Genomic DNA, 11,701 nt, shown 5'->3' on the forward strand with positions numbered 1-11,701 from the left:
ATTATAATCATTTTACAGGCTGTTGGTGTTTCCGGATGAAGATATTTGTAACCAGTGGTGGAAAGTAGTGTACTTTAGTATAAATTTTAGGTATCTGTACTTTACATAACTATATTTTACGTAACTACATTTTGAAAGTGGTTACTTTTTATTTTTACTATATTTTGTAACTGAAGACTGAAAAGTAAAAGTATTTTTGTTATTGTGTGAGGCTTGTTGAACAGGCTGAGGAGTTTATTTATAACTCATTTGTAGATTGAGTAAACAAAAGTACACAAATAAAAACAGCTAGGAAAAATCTGAACAAATCTTTATCAAATTCAGTACATTTGAAGCTTTATTACATTTAAAAATATGTTTATTTTTTCTCTTTAAGAACATTTTTAGCATTTTTTTTTTTTTCCTTAAGTAAATTTTCCCATGTGCTACTTTTACTTTTACTTTGTCCCAGGTAAAGTAAATAAGTAAATAAGTAAGAAAATGGAGTACTTCTTCCACCACTGTTGATAACACAAATCACTTTGGTGAAAAAGCTTAAACCTCACTTAACACTGTGGCCATTTGAAAGTTTGCTTTGCTTGGACATGATTGTACACACAGGCCTACTGCCAACCGTCTGGCTCCCGGTATCGTATGACTGCACGTGTGTGAGCATGTGTGTACAGAGGAAAGTGTGTGAGCATGTGTGTACAGAGGAAAGTGTGTGAGCATGTGTGTACAGAGGAAAGTGTGTGAGCATGTGTGTACAGAGGAAAGTGTGTGAGCATGTGTGTACAGAGGAAAGTGTGTGAGCATGTGTGTACAGAGGAAAGTGTGTGAGCATGTGTGTACAGAGGAAAGTGTGTGAGCATGTGTGTACAGAGGAAAGTGTGTGAGCATGTGTGTACAGAGGAAAGTGTGTCAGCATGTGTGTACAGAGAAAAGTGTGTGAGCATCAGATTCAAATTCAGATTCAGAAAACTTTATTGATTCCATAAGGCAATTCATTAGCAGCATCTCAGAGCAGTTCTCACTTCTCACACACAAAAACACAAACACACACAGTGTGTCAGTCCATTACATTCCACCAGTGGAACTCACTAATAAACTACAAATTACAGTGCACAACATTCAGAAAACTGAACCCTTAGAATTTAACAATTTAATAGCAGAGGGCACAAAAGAATTAGAGAACCGGTTGGTCTTTCGTATCGGAGCATAAAACCGACGCCCTGAAGGTATCAGGATAAAATCGGGAGCCAGATGATGGAGCGGCTGAGTCAGGAGACACTTGGCTTTGCTCAGCACTTGCTCCTCCCACAAAGAGTGCAGCTCCCCCAGTTTGACCCCTGTGATTTTCGAGCAGGTTTTATTAATGTTCTGAAGTTTGTTTTTATCCTTCACAGACAAGGATTGAAACCAGCAAATAAAAGAAAAAGTAAGAAGACCTTTGATAAAAGAACAATAAAAATTGTTAAGAATCATTTAGTTCACATTAAAAGAGTTCAGTTTCCTCAAAAAAAAATATGTTCTTTGCTGCCCTCGTTTGACAACGCTTTCAGTGTTTAGGTCAAATTTCAGTTTATTGTCCATCACGGTGCCCAGATATTTGTAACTATCCACTATTTCAACATCATCACCATGTATGACACTGACACTGTGGGAAGGTACACGTCTAAATTCAATTACCATGTCCTTAGTTTTGGCAATGTTCAAATCCAGGTAGTTGTCCTCACACCACTGGACAAACTGCTCCAGCGCAGGACCATGATTTCCCTCAGATCCTGAAAGCAGTGACACCAGGACCATGTCATCCGAATATTTGATTAGGAGTCTGTTTTCCTCTGAGGATCTGCAGCTGTCCATGTACAGAATAAAAAGGAGAGGCGACAGTAAGTGACTGGGGAAGGGGGGGTGGGTTAGTGTGTGCGTATGTGTGTGCGTATGTGTGTGCGTGTGTGTGCGTGTGTGTGTGTACAGGGGGAAGTCCTCAAACCCTTTTTTTTCTCACTTGGGGATGCCGGCAATCTGAGAGGAAACCCCTCCTCCACCTGCCTCCCCCACATCCTCCCATGCACTGGAAACTTCAGTCTGCAACACTCAAGATTTTGATTATGCACCTATAACATTGTCATAATTGTAGTACTGATTTGGCCTATTGATACTTTTCAGCTGCTGTCATCAACATTCTCTGTGAGTGTGAAGCTAACTGAAAGTGCTACACTGTTAGAAGCTCTGTTACTCAAACCTGACTTAATCTGATCTTTATTTTAACACAATCTAACCAGAAAGGGCTGACTTAGTTGGAACTAAAACAGATGACAAGTTTCACACATACATTTACAGTCACAAGCCAGCTCCTGTAAATGTGCTGTTTAAATCCATTTTTGTTTTTTGTTTTTTTGTTTTGTTTTTTTGTTTGTTTGTTTGTTTGTTTGTTGATGTTTTTTTCTTAAGATTTCAGGCTATCCATAACTTTTTTTATCTGTGTTTACTGATGTTTGCATTGTGTCACCATAGTAACTTATGAACATTTCGTCCATAGAGATACACATAGAACACCCCCCAGTGTGATTTACTAGAACTATAAACTAATCTGAAAATGATAATGGAGGTACACATTGGCAGCAAATGTGTGATAATTGTAAACAACAAATAAGAAAAAACAACAACAACTATTTTGCCAAATACATCACATGACAGATATGAAATTATCTATGTAGTGCAATATTATTTTGGGTTTTGTGATAAAAACATACCATTGCACTGTGTGTTATAACCAACTGAGCCTCAAGGGGGAGATAAAGCTAATATGATGAAAACAGCCAGATCAGTGGATGTGACTTCCATAGACCCATAGACACAAACAGCAGAAGTAGAGACTTCATTTTGGGGTGTGTAATCTGTAATCTGTAGGGGAACACATTTTAAAAGTAACCTTCCCAACACTGATGGTAGCCAGGACAGCTGTGGCATACTGACAGAAGCACGGCTGATAATTGTCACCATCAGGCCCTCTAACCACCATCATCTCACACGCACACCACTTTCATACTAGGCAATGTGGGTGAATTGTCTTGCCTAAGGACACAATGACATCCAAGTACTAACCAGGGCCAGCCTTGCATAGCTTCTGAGATCTGTCGGGATCAGCCTTTGACAGTGTGGAAGTAGCTGTGCCCTGTCATCCCCACAACACTTATTCTCTAAACATCTATAAAGGATATGTTTATTTTATATTTTATTTATTTTTTTGGTAAACTCTCAACAAGAGTTTTCCAAATAGCATTATACAAACCCTCTCAACCAGGCTATATTCATGTCATTATAATGAAGGAGACTGCAATTCAGTAGAACCAATATAGGAGAACTTTATTTTACTTCACTTTACGATATGAATATGAGGAATTTATGGAGAGGACAAGAAGAAGTTTGAACAGCCCTATTTTAGTGTGCATATTTTTTACAACAACCTAAATTATGAAACTGCATGCTTAATCATCCAAAAACATAAATAGAGTTCCTAAGTATTAAGTGTTTTACCAGCAGCAGCAGGGAGGGTTATCGTTAATGAGGAAGATGCAGTGAGACAAAGTATGACTACATTTCTGTTGAAAATGTTTCTGATCTGTATGGCTATAGTTAATAGAACGTCATTAAAAATCTCAGTAAGTTAAGGCAAGTTTATTTGTATTTCCTTTTTATCACTTTAATTTTCTGACTGTCAGTAATGGTAGGTGAGGGCGAGTTTTTCTGTACTTGGAATTTTTAAAAAGCCGTTATAGTCCTCTGTAACTGTATTCACTGATCTTCTTGGACACTACTGGTTGACAGAGAAGCCCAATGCTTATGTAATGTCTGCAGCTGTGGGACACTAGCATGCAGCTCTTGAACTCTGACCCTGGCCTAATAAATCTGTTGTCTTATAACTTTAACTTCAGTATATGCAATGTATTCTATACTACAATACAATACAATTATGCAACTTCACCTATAACACAGCAGAACCTATTCAGTATTTTGTACCAACATGAGAACCATTTTACCCCAACAACCCCACCAAATTAAGTCAAAATTTTAAAATCATAAACTAAGGCTATTAAAGATTATTTAAGGATATTGTTGGGGAGAAAGTGGGTCAAATGTTAAAGAGGAGCTCTTTGCCTTGAAGAAAGGGAATTAAGGAGATGATAAATGGAAGTACCCAAGTCACTGTATATAATTTTACAATGGGAACAGTAGATGGTAGTACTGCACATTTCTGCGAACTACCACAAGACCTCACAAGAAGAAGAATAGTAAGTAAGTAAATAAGTATTTTATTTTTATAGCAATTTTCACAGACATTTCTCAGAAAGACACTCTACAGAGCATTATTCAGTCACTCAGTGGTGGTAAGCTACTATTGTAGCCACAGCTGCCATGGGACAGACTGACAGAAGTGCAGCTGCCAATCGGCGCCATCAATCCCTCTGACCACCACCATCTCTCACAAACACACCACTTTCATACACGGCAATGTGAGTGAAGTGCCTTGCCTAAGGACACAAGGACAGTTTTTGTGACTGGCGCCCCACTGTGACACCTGATATTCCCAGTTGTCTCCCATCCAAGTACTAACCAGGGCCGACCTAGCATAGCTTCTGAGATCTGACGGGATCCAGCTTTGGCAAGACGGTATGACCAAGAATATTTACTAACACTGCAGTAAGAGCTCCTAGTGCAGTTAAATGACTTAATAGTAACAAAATAATGTAGCCCACTCCATCAGTGTGAGTGTGTGTTTGAGTTTTATGGTTTATAAAATCATGAAGCAGAACCATGGCGGTGTTGCTTGTTTCACAGACAACACCTGCGATGTTGGTTAACAGTAGATGGAGCTGCTGATAGAGCACAGGTGCATGTGCCCCTCTGTATAGAGTAAGTACCACATCAGTCACACACTTCTGTGGTGGTAACAAAAGTACTCCACTAAACACTAGAAACTCCAGAGGAAGCACTGGTGAAAAGGGCACACTTACATATAAGTGGGTTTCAAAGTGTCATCAACTTCTGAAAGTGGGCTCCAGACAGCTGTGCACAAGACAAAAGGGGTCTATTAGTTGTGTGTTCTTTTTTAACTAAATGTCCGTAAATGTCAGACATGTAACACAATCAAATGCTCTGGGTGGATATGCACTAATTCTTTATAAGACTTACCCAGATTATTTCAAGAAAAAGGACCTATGTAGACATAACTTCTTGGTAGTGATATACTGTACTACAAAACAAGTTGATCAAAGAACAGTGCATTAAAGTTTAAAGATTCAGCATTAAACATTGTAAATGTGTAAAATACATGTGTAATTCTATAGTGAACTGCCTGCACAGACTGGTCAGGTCACATGAACACAACAATTTCAGATAGAGGAATATTAGATTATTAATAATATTAAAAATATATTTTATTTATATAGCACTTTTAAGTACATTCAAAGACACTTTACAGTACACATATTAAAACAGTCAAAAGAGCAATATTCAGATAATACAGTAAAGAAAAGTAAAGTTCTTCTCACAGTTATAATGTATGTGGGCTGCTTTTGTGTAAGTTAACTACATAAAACAATCAGTCAGGGGAGCAAAGCCTTTTATTGTGGAAACCACCAGTGTCAACTAAGACAAGATTTATTAAAACACAAAACACAAAGTTGTCACTTTAGGGGAAAAAAAAACTTTAAACAATTGAAATTGCTAAGATCAAGAATGAGAATGAGTTACAGGATTACTAATGTACAAGAAAAATAGAGCAACTCCTTTTGATGATGCTCTGTGTTAGAATATGTTCTTTCTGGATGTTTGCAATCAGTATACTACAGCCAAAATATTAGTGAGTACACATTTAAACAATAGCTATATGGAAAAGTGAGTAAAGAGGGATGAGGATAATCCTGGGTGCTACCCTCTGCTGGCAACAGTGGGGAATGGTGCTATAGTTGAAATGGTTCATCAGAAACACAGCTGGTGGAGACCATTGGACCACGAAACCACGGACAGCAATTTAAGCTCTGCAGTGATCCTAGTGCAGATCTGGTGATAATACAGGCTTTACAAATAATGTAAGACACCTTTAAATAAAGCAATATCGTCACTGTAAAACAAATCAATGGCATTCAGTGATCCATTGAGCCCTAACATGGTAAACACTGTGTTTTGTAAATTTTATCTTGCGTGGGTGAATGTTTTAAAACCACACCTTTTTCACAACTTCAGCAGCTTCGTTCCAATGATACTTATTCGCCCTCCCACACACAAATGCATCTGTGCTGCAAGCTTTGAAATAAGAATAATAACTGACTGCAGGAACAAAGTGAAAGTGTTTAGAGTGGAGAAAATATTGTTTTTTTGTTGTTGTTGTTGTTGTTTTTTTTAATCAAGAAAAAATGTGAACAAAACAACAAAAGATTACTCCGGCATGTGAAAGCAAAGGGTTTGGGGGCAGATTGTTCTTTGAAAGTGGCAAAAACAGGGTCTGTGTTTAAAAATTAAAGCTCTCTCACAGATTCAGCCTCAGCAGCAGCAGCAGCAGCATGAGAAACCTAAAAGAATGGGAGATTACAGGTCAGGCTTTTTTGTACTTATTTCTTCATCTTACACATTGCCCATTCTTCCTTACACTTTGGTTCTTTGTGATACAAAGAAAAAATATAGAGATAGCATATTTATATTACGTATTACTTGATTTTTTTAATATATATATAAAAAAAAAAAAAAAAAAAACAGTAGTCTTTTAATACACAATCCAATAAAAAATCCACAGAAAATTAGATATCTTACTGAAAAATAATTTTCATCATGAGTCCTTCTTGATGTAACTATTGATTTATCCAAGCTTGGGAGTGGCAGAAACATTGTTCTAACCATAGACAACAGAATATATTTGAATTATTAAATAAGTATTTTAATAATATTTTGTAAAGCATCTTTGAATGTCTAGAAAAGCGCTATATAAAACTGATGCAGTATTATTTTACAAGTGTGGTCTAGTATTGGCCTGTACAGATAGATTGTGGGAGGGATGGTTGCCGGTTGTAACATATATTGACCTTGCTATAAGCCCCATGTTTGCTCAGTCCCCTGCCTGTCACTGTTGCCCTGGAGCCGTTTGCTTTGGCTGTGCACTGTTAAAGAGGTCTACACCTGTGAACAAAAGGCATCATATAGGGCTGCTATATGTATCTCTATTTTAGTCCAAGCTGTGTAAAAGTGATGTGTTCAATACTTTGTTATGTTATGGTATGTATTGTGTCCATATGCATTCATGTGCAGTCACTTGAAAGCCATTTTCCACTCCTATGGGTCTAAGAGGAAACCCTACTTCTCATTTTGAGTCAGCCCACTCTCTATGGAAACTTTTTTCACAAACATGCTTTGAACATGACTGTGCCACACACTGTGTGTTTTTATGCAAAATATCCGAATCAAAATAGCATATGTCTAATATTGGTGTAACAGTTATTTTAAGTATGTCTATTTATTTTAAGTTTGGCTGTCAAAAGTTTTTCATCATACTGGGGTGAATTCATTTATTTATTATTTCATCCGTTTTAGATTTTTGTGATTGTTTTGTATCTTGTTTAATGACTATGTGAGAATATATTTTACTTTATATCAGCTACAGTGAAATTATAATATTGCACCCGTGTTTCGGGGGAAACACCGAGACCCCTTTATTCTAAATACCAGCATCCTGTGTGTTGGTGAAAATGCATGTTTTTTGGCTTTTTAGTGGTAACTTACTGTATACTTCATGTTACATGTGACATTTGAAAATGTCACGAGTTCACACAATTCTGGATAATCTGGATAATTTAGTTTTTGTTTTTTAATTCATTCACAGTTTTGCCTTCTCCTTTGCATGTGACAGTATACGCTTACAGAGGGAAGTATGTTTTCGTTTTGTTTATGTCATCATTTGGTTGATATTGTATCATAAGTAACTAAGATCAACTTCATTTTTCAGTCAAATATACCTATAAGACTATAAGATATTTGTACTATGGCTAAGGAGTTTGGTCACAGCAGTCTCAATGTCACAGGATCAGTGGTGGAACGTAAGTAAAAGTAGCAAATTACTGTACTTAAGTAAACATTTTAAGTAGCTATACTTTACTTAAGTACATTTTAAAGAGGATACTTTTTACTTTTACTTCACTACACTTGAGTGCATGTATCTGTACTTTCTACTCCACTACATGTTTGAACATTGAAAAGTAAAAGTATTTTTTTATTACAGTTTGAGACCTTCTGAAAAGGCAAAGGGGTATTTGTAACACATTTGTGAACAAAGGAAAACAAGTAGGAAAAAACATCATTTCAGTTGCTTCGGTTGAACAAAATTCAGCACAAATCTTTATCAAAATCATTACATGTGAAGCTTTATTAGATCAAAATCTGCATGAAATACTTTTACGTTTACTCTTGAAGTACATTTTTAAACAGATGCTTTAATACCCTTAGATTTTTTCATGTGATACTTTTACTTTTACTTGAGTATTTCTTTGCTTTGGTATTTCCACTTTTACTTTAGTAACAAAAGTAGTTCTTCCACCACTGCACAGGATTTATTATTAACTTAGATAACAGCTGAATGTCTCTTCCCACTATTCACCCCCTATTTTAAGATATTGCGCCCGGTTAATTACATCCTAAAAGTGAAATGTAAATAGTATGAGAATTTCCACTCTAAGAAGGCGGTTGATACTTTCACTCTACCAACTATTAGAGTAACCAAGTCTTATTTTCCATTTCCTTGCTAAAGAGTTGATGCGAACTTCTAACCACATACTTTTGTTTTCCAGTTTAACTCGAATGACCTGTTGTTTCTATATGGTATATGCAAAAGTATGTGTGTATTGTTGATCACATATATTTACATCCCTTTTTGAAGTTCACCAAAACATATAGTGTAACATTATTTCAATAGCAAATGAGTTTCAAAAGGTTCTACTGTTTCCCTACATGGACAAATACCCTGTCTGTCAATACAATATCTGTGAACTGGGTTTTGCATCGTTGTCTAACTACATTAAACAGATTTGACCGCATCTCCTACTCTCATTAAATTTGCCCTTTATGCTGCAGCTACACTGTTTATATATGTACTGTATATTTTACTGATTGTCATTACTGTGTTAATATTTAGACAGTGATTTTATGAGGTTTATGAGTTGTGATCCTGCTCCATTTTATTGCACTTTAATGTATTGCTAGTAAAATTTAGTTGTTTTATTTGACAACTAAAGTATTTGAAGGTCCATATTACGCTATTTTCTGATCAATGTTATAATGTTGTTTTTTCATCACAAACATGCCTTGAGTTGTGTTTTGTTTCATTCACACATTTTTAACACACAAGCCCTGCATATTTAGACTCTGAAACTGAAAACACTGTGTTCCACCCTATGATGTCATGTGGTAATACAGGAATTATTACAGGAAGTAAGTATACAAGTATATAGGAAGATCAGCTGTGTTTTTAATATACATTCACTAGAAAATAAAAATGCAAATGGTAACTGTAAACTTGAAAACTACACTTCATGACATCACAATATGGAGCACAACATTTCCAGCTTTGGAGATATAGACAGACTAATAATAAAGAGTTCCTCAAACATGTAGGAATGAATCAAAACACAACTATATGTATATTTTTTCAGCGAACTTTCACAAGAGTTAATTTTGTGTAATATAGGACCTTTAAAGGAGTCTTGTCTATACTCTTGTCCTTAAACCATGCCTCAGTGTTTACGTGTGCTGGCAGTGAGGCAGTGTTTAACCAGTGTGCAGCCAATGTGTGAACAGCAGTGCGTCTGTCACTACTGTTTGATAACACCAATGTGACAACAACTGCCCAGTCACACACACAAAAACACACAAAATACACACACACAACATGTTTTCAGTTGTGTGAGTCAATCAGGAGTTAGATCTCAAATGAAAATAAAGAAGTGACGTTCAAGCGGGGGATAAACAGAAAAAAAAATAATCTTGTGAAGTTAAAATGGCTTGAATTAAAGGTTGTATGGAGAATTTTTTTTGTTTCAAGTTGTCAATGATAGCATTATAGAGGTGCAGTAGCCTTGTAATTATGATGACCAAAAAAAAGAGAATAAAAATTCATCAACTCTGGACGTGGTGGGGCTAAACATTTGCCAATAGATAATGACACTGCCTCGTTATCTGTTAGCTGACAGGCTGTCAATCAATCTCCCTACGTTTCTAGCGTAACTGACTTGCCTGCGCGCCGCCGGTACGTGGTTTACGTACGCCTGTCACGCAGTCCACAGACGCAAGCCGCACAGACGCTGTTTACTCCACCAACGCAACAGTTCTTTTTTTGACCTATATCTTCCTCACAGTTAGCACAAAGTTTGTTGCAATGGCAGACAAGAATCCAGGAGCAGTTCGCTGCAAAAGAAAGTCCGTTTTTGAGGTCGCTGAAAGAAGAAGACAAGGGGAAAAGCAGCGAAGCCAAACTAAGGTGATTCTTGGAGATTCATTCCAGCGATGGCGCAACTGAAGCAGACGCAGGGTCTAAAGACTGACGCATTGGTCGCCAAATTACTCCTGGACATGTCACTTCTGCTTATTATGAAAACGTACTTTATTTCCAAGAGCGAGACAAACGTTTTTCAGGACACGAAAGCGATATCCTATGTCCGAAAACGTAATTTTCAAGGCAAAGAAAGAGTCCGCTTGCTGCTGCGTGTTGTAGCTAGTTCATTCGCACTGAATCTCCGCGCACTCTTCTCTGCACCCCTTTCCTGCTCCTGTCCCCGCTGCCCGTTCCGCTCTTCCCCCTGCTCCTCACTTCTCCGGGCACGGAATCTCCGCGCACCGCTCCTCTCTCCTCTCTCCTCTCCTCTCTCCTCTCCCTGCTCCGCTCTTCTCCCTGCTCCTCACTTCTCGTCCGCGAACGAAATGTCCGCACACCCGCTCCCCCCGCTCCTCACTTCTCCGTCTTGCCTAACCAACACTGTAGTTAGTTGTTTACAAGTCATGTGCAGCGCACCGGCTGTAAACAAACCTGTTTCTGGCGTAAAGAGGAGGCGGGAGGAGGCGTTTCTACGTAGGAGCTGTAGGGGAGGGGGGGTGGTTTCACGCATGCGCAACATTTGAAAAAGGACAAACAGTCGCTGGATTTCTCGTTCCTTGGAAAATCCTCTATACAACCTTTAAGAACATGTTATTTTGATTTGAGTAAATTTCATGATAAGTAAAATGATCTACCAATCGAAAAAGACTTTTTGTACTTGAAAAAGGAAATACATCTAGTTACGCTGACAAAAAGAAAAACAGCAACTCTTTGTACTTAATAAATTGATATATATATATTTTATGTCAAGTAAAATCTACTCAAATCAAGTTAAATATTCTTAATTTGAGTAATCTAAATTTACAGTACTTTTTGCAGTGTGTGAAAGAGATGATGATGTGAGATGATTACGGACCCTTACACCAAGTACCATTTCCACAAAGTGTAATATCACAAGTAAACAAGTTATCATTGCAGCATAGTTGTGGTTTTGGAAAAATGCATATACTGTTGAAGAGAATGTGGGTGTAGTGTCTTGCCAAAGGGCTCATCGACAGCATGTACTCAGGTGCAGTTTGAATTGCAGACTTTCGATAGGCAAATGGTCTAACCTCAGCAAAACTTTAAGCAAACTTTGTAAGA

The sequence above is a fragment of the Boleophthalmus pectinirostris genome, unplaced genomic scaffold (assembly GCF_026225935.1).
Source record: "Boleophthalmus pectinirostris isolate CB_2022bp ecotype Guang Dong unplaced genomic scaffold, ASM2622593v1 HiC_scaffold_5, whole genome shotgun sequence".
NCBI classification, from domain to species: Eukaryota; Metazoa; Chordata; class Actinopteri; order Gobiiformes; family Gobiidae; genus Boleophthalmus; species Boleophthalmus pectinirostris.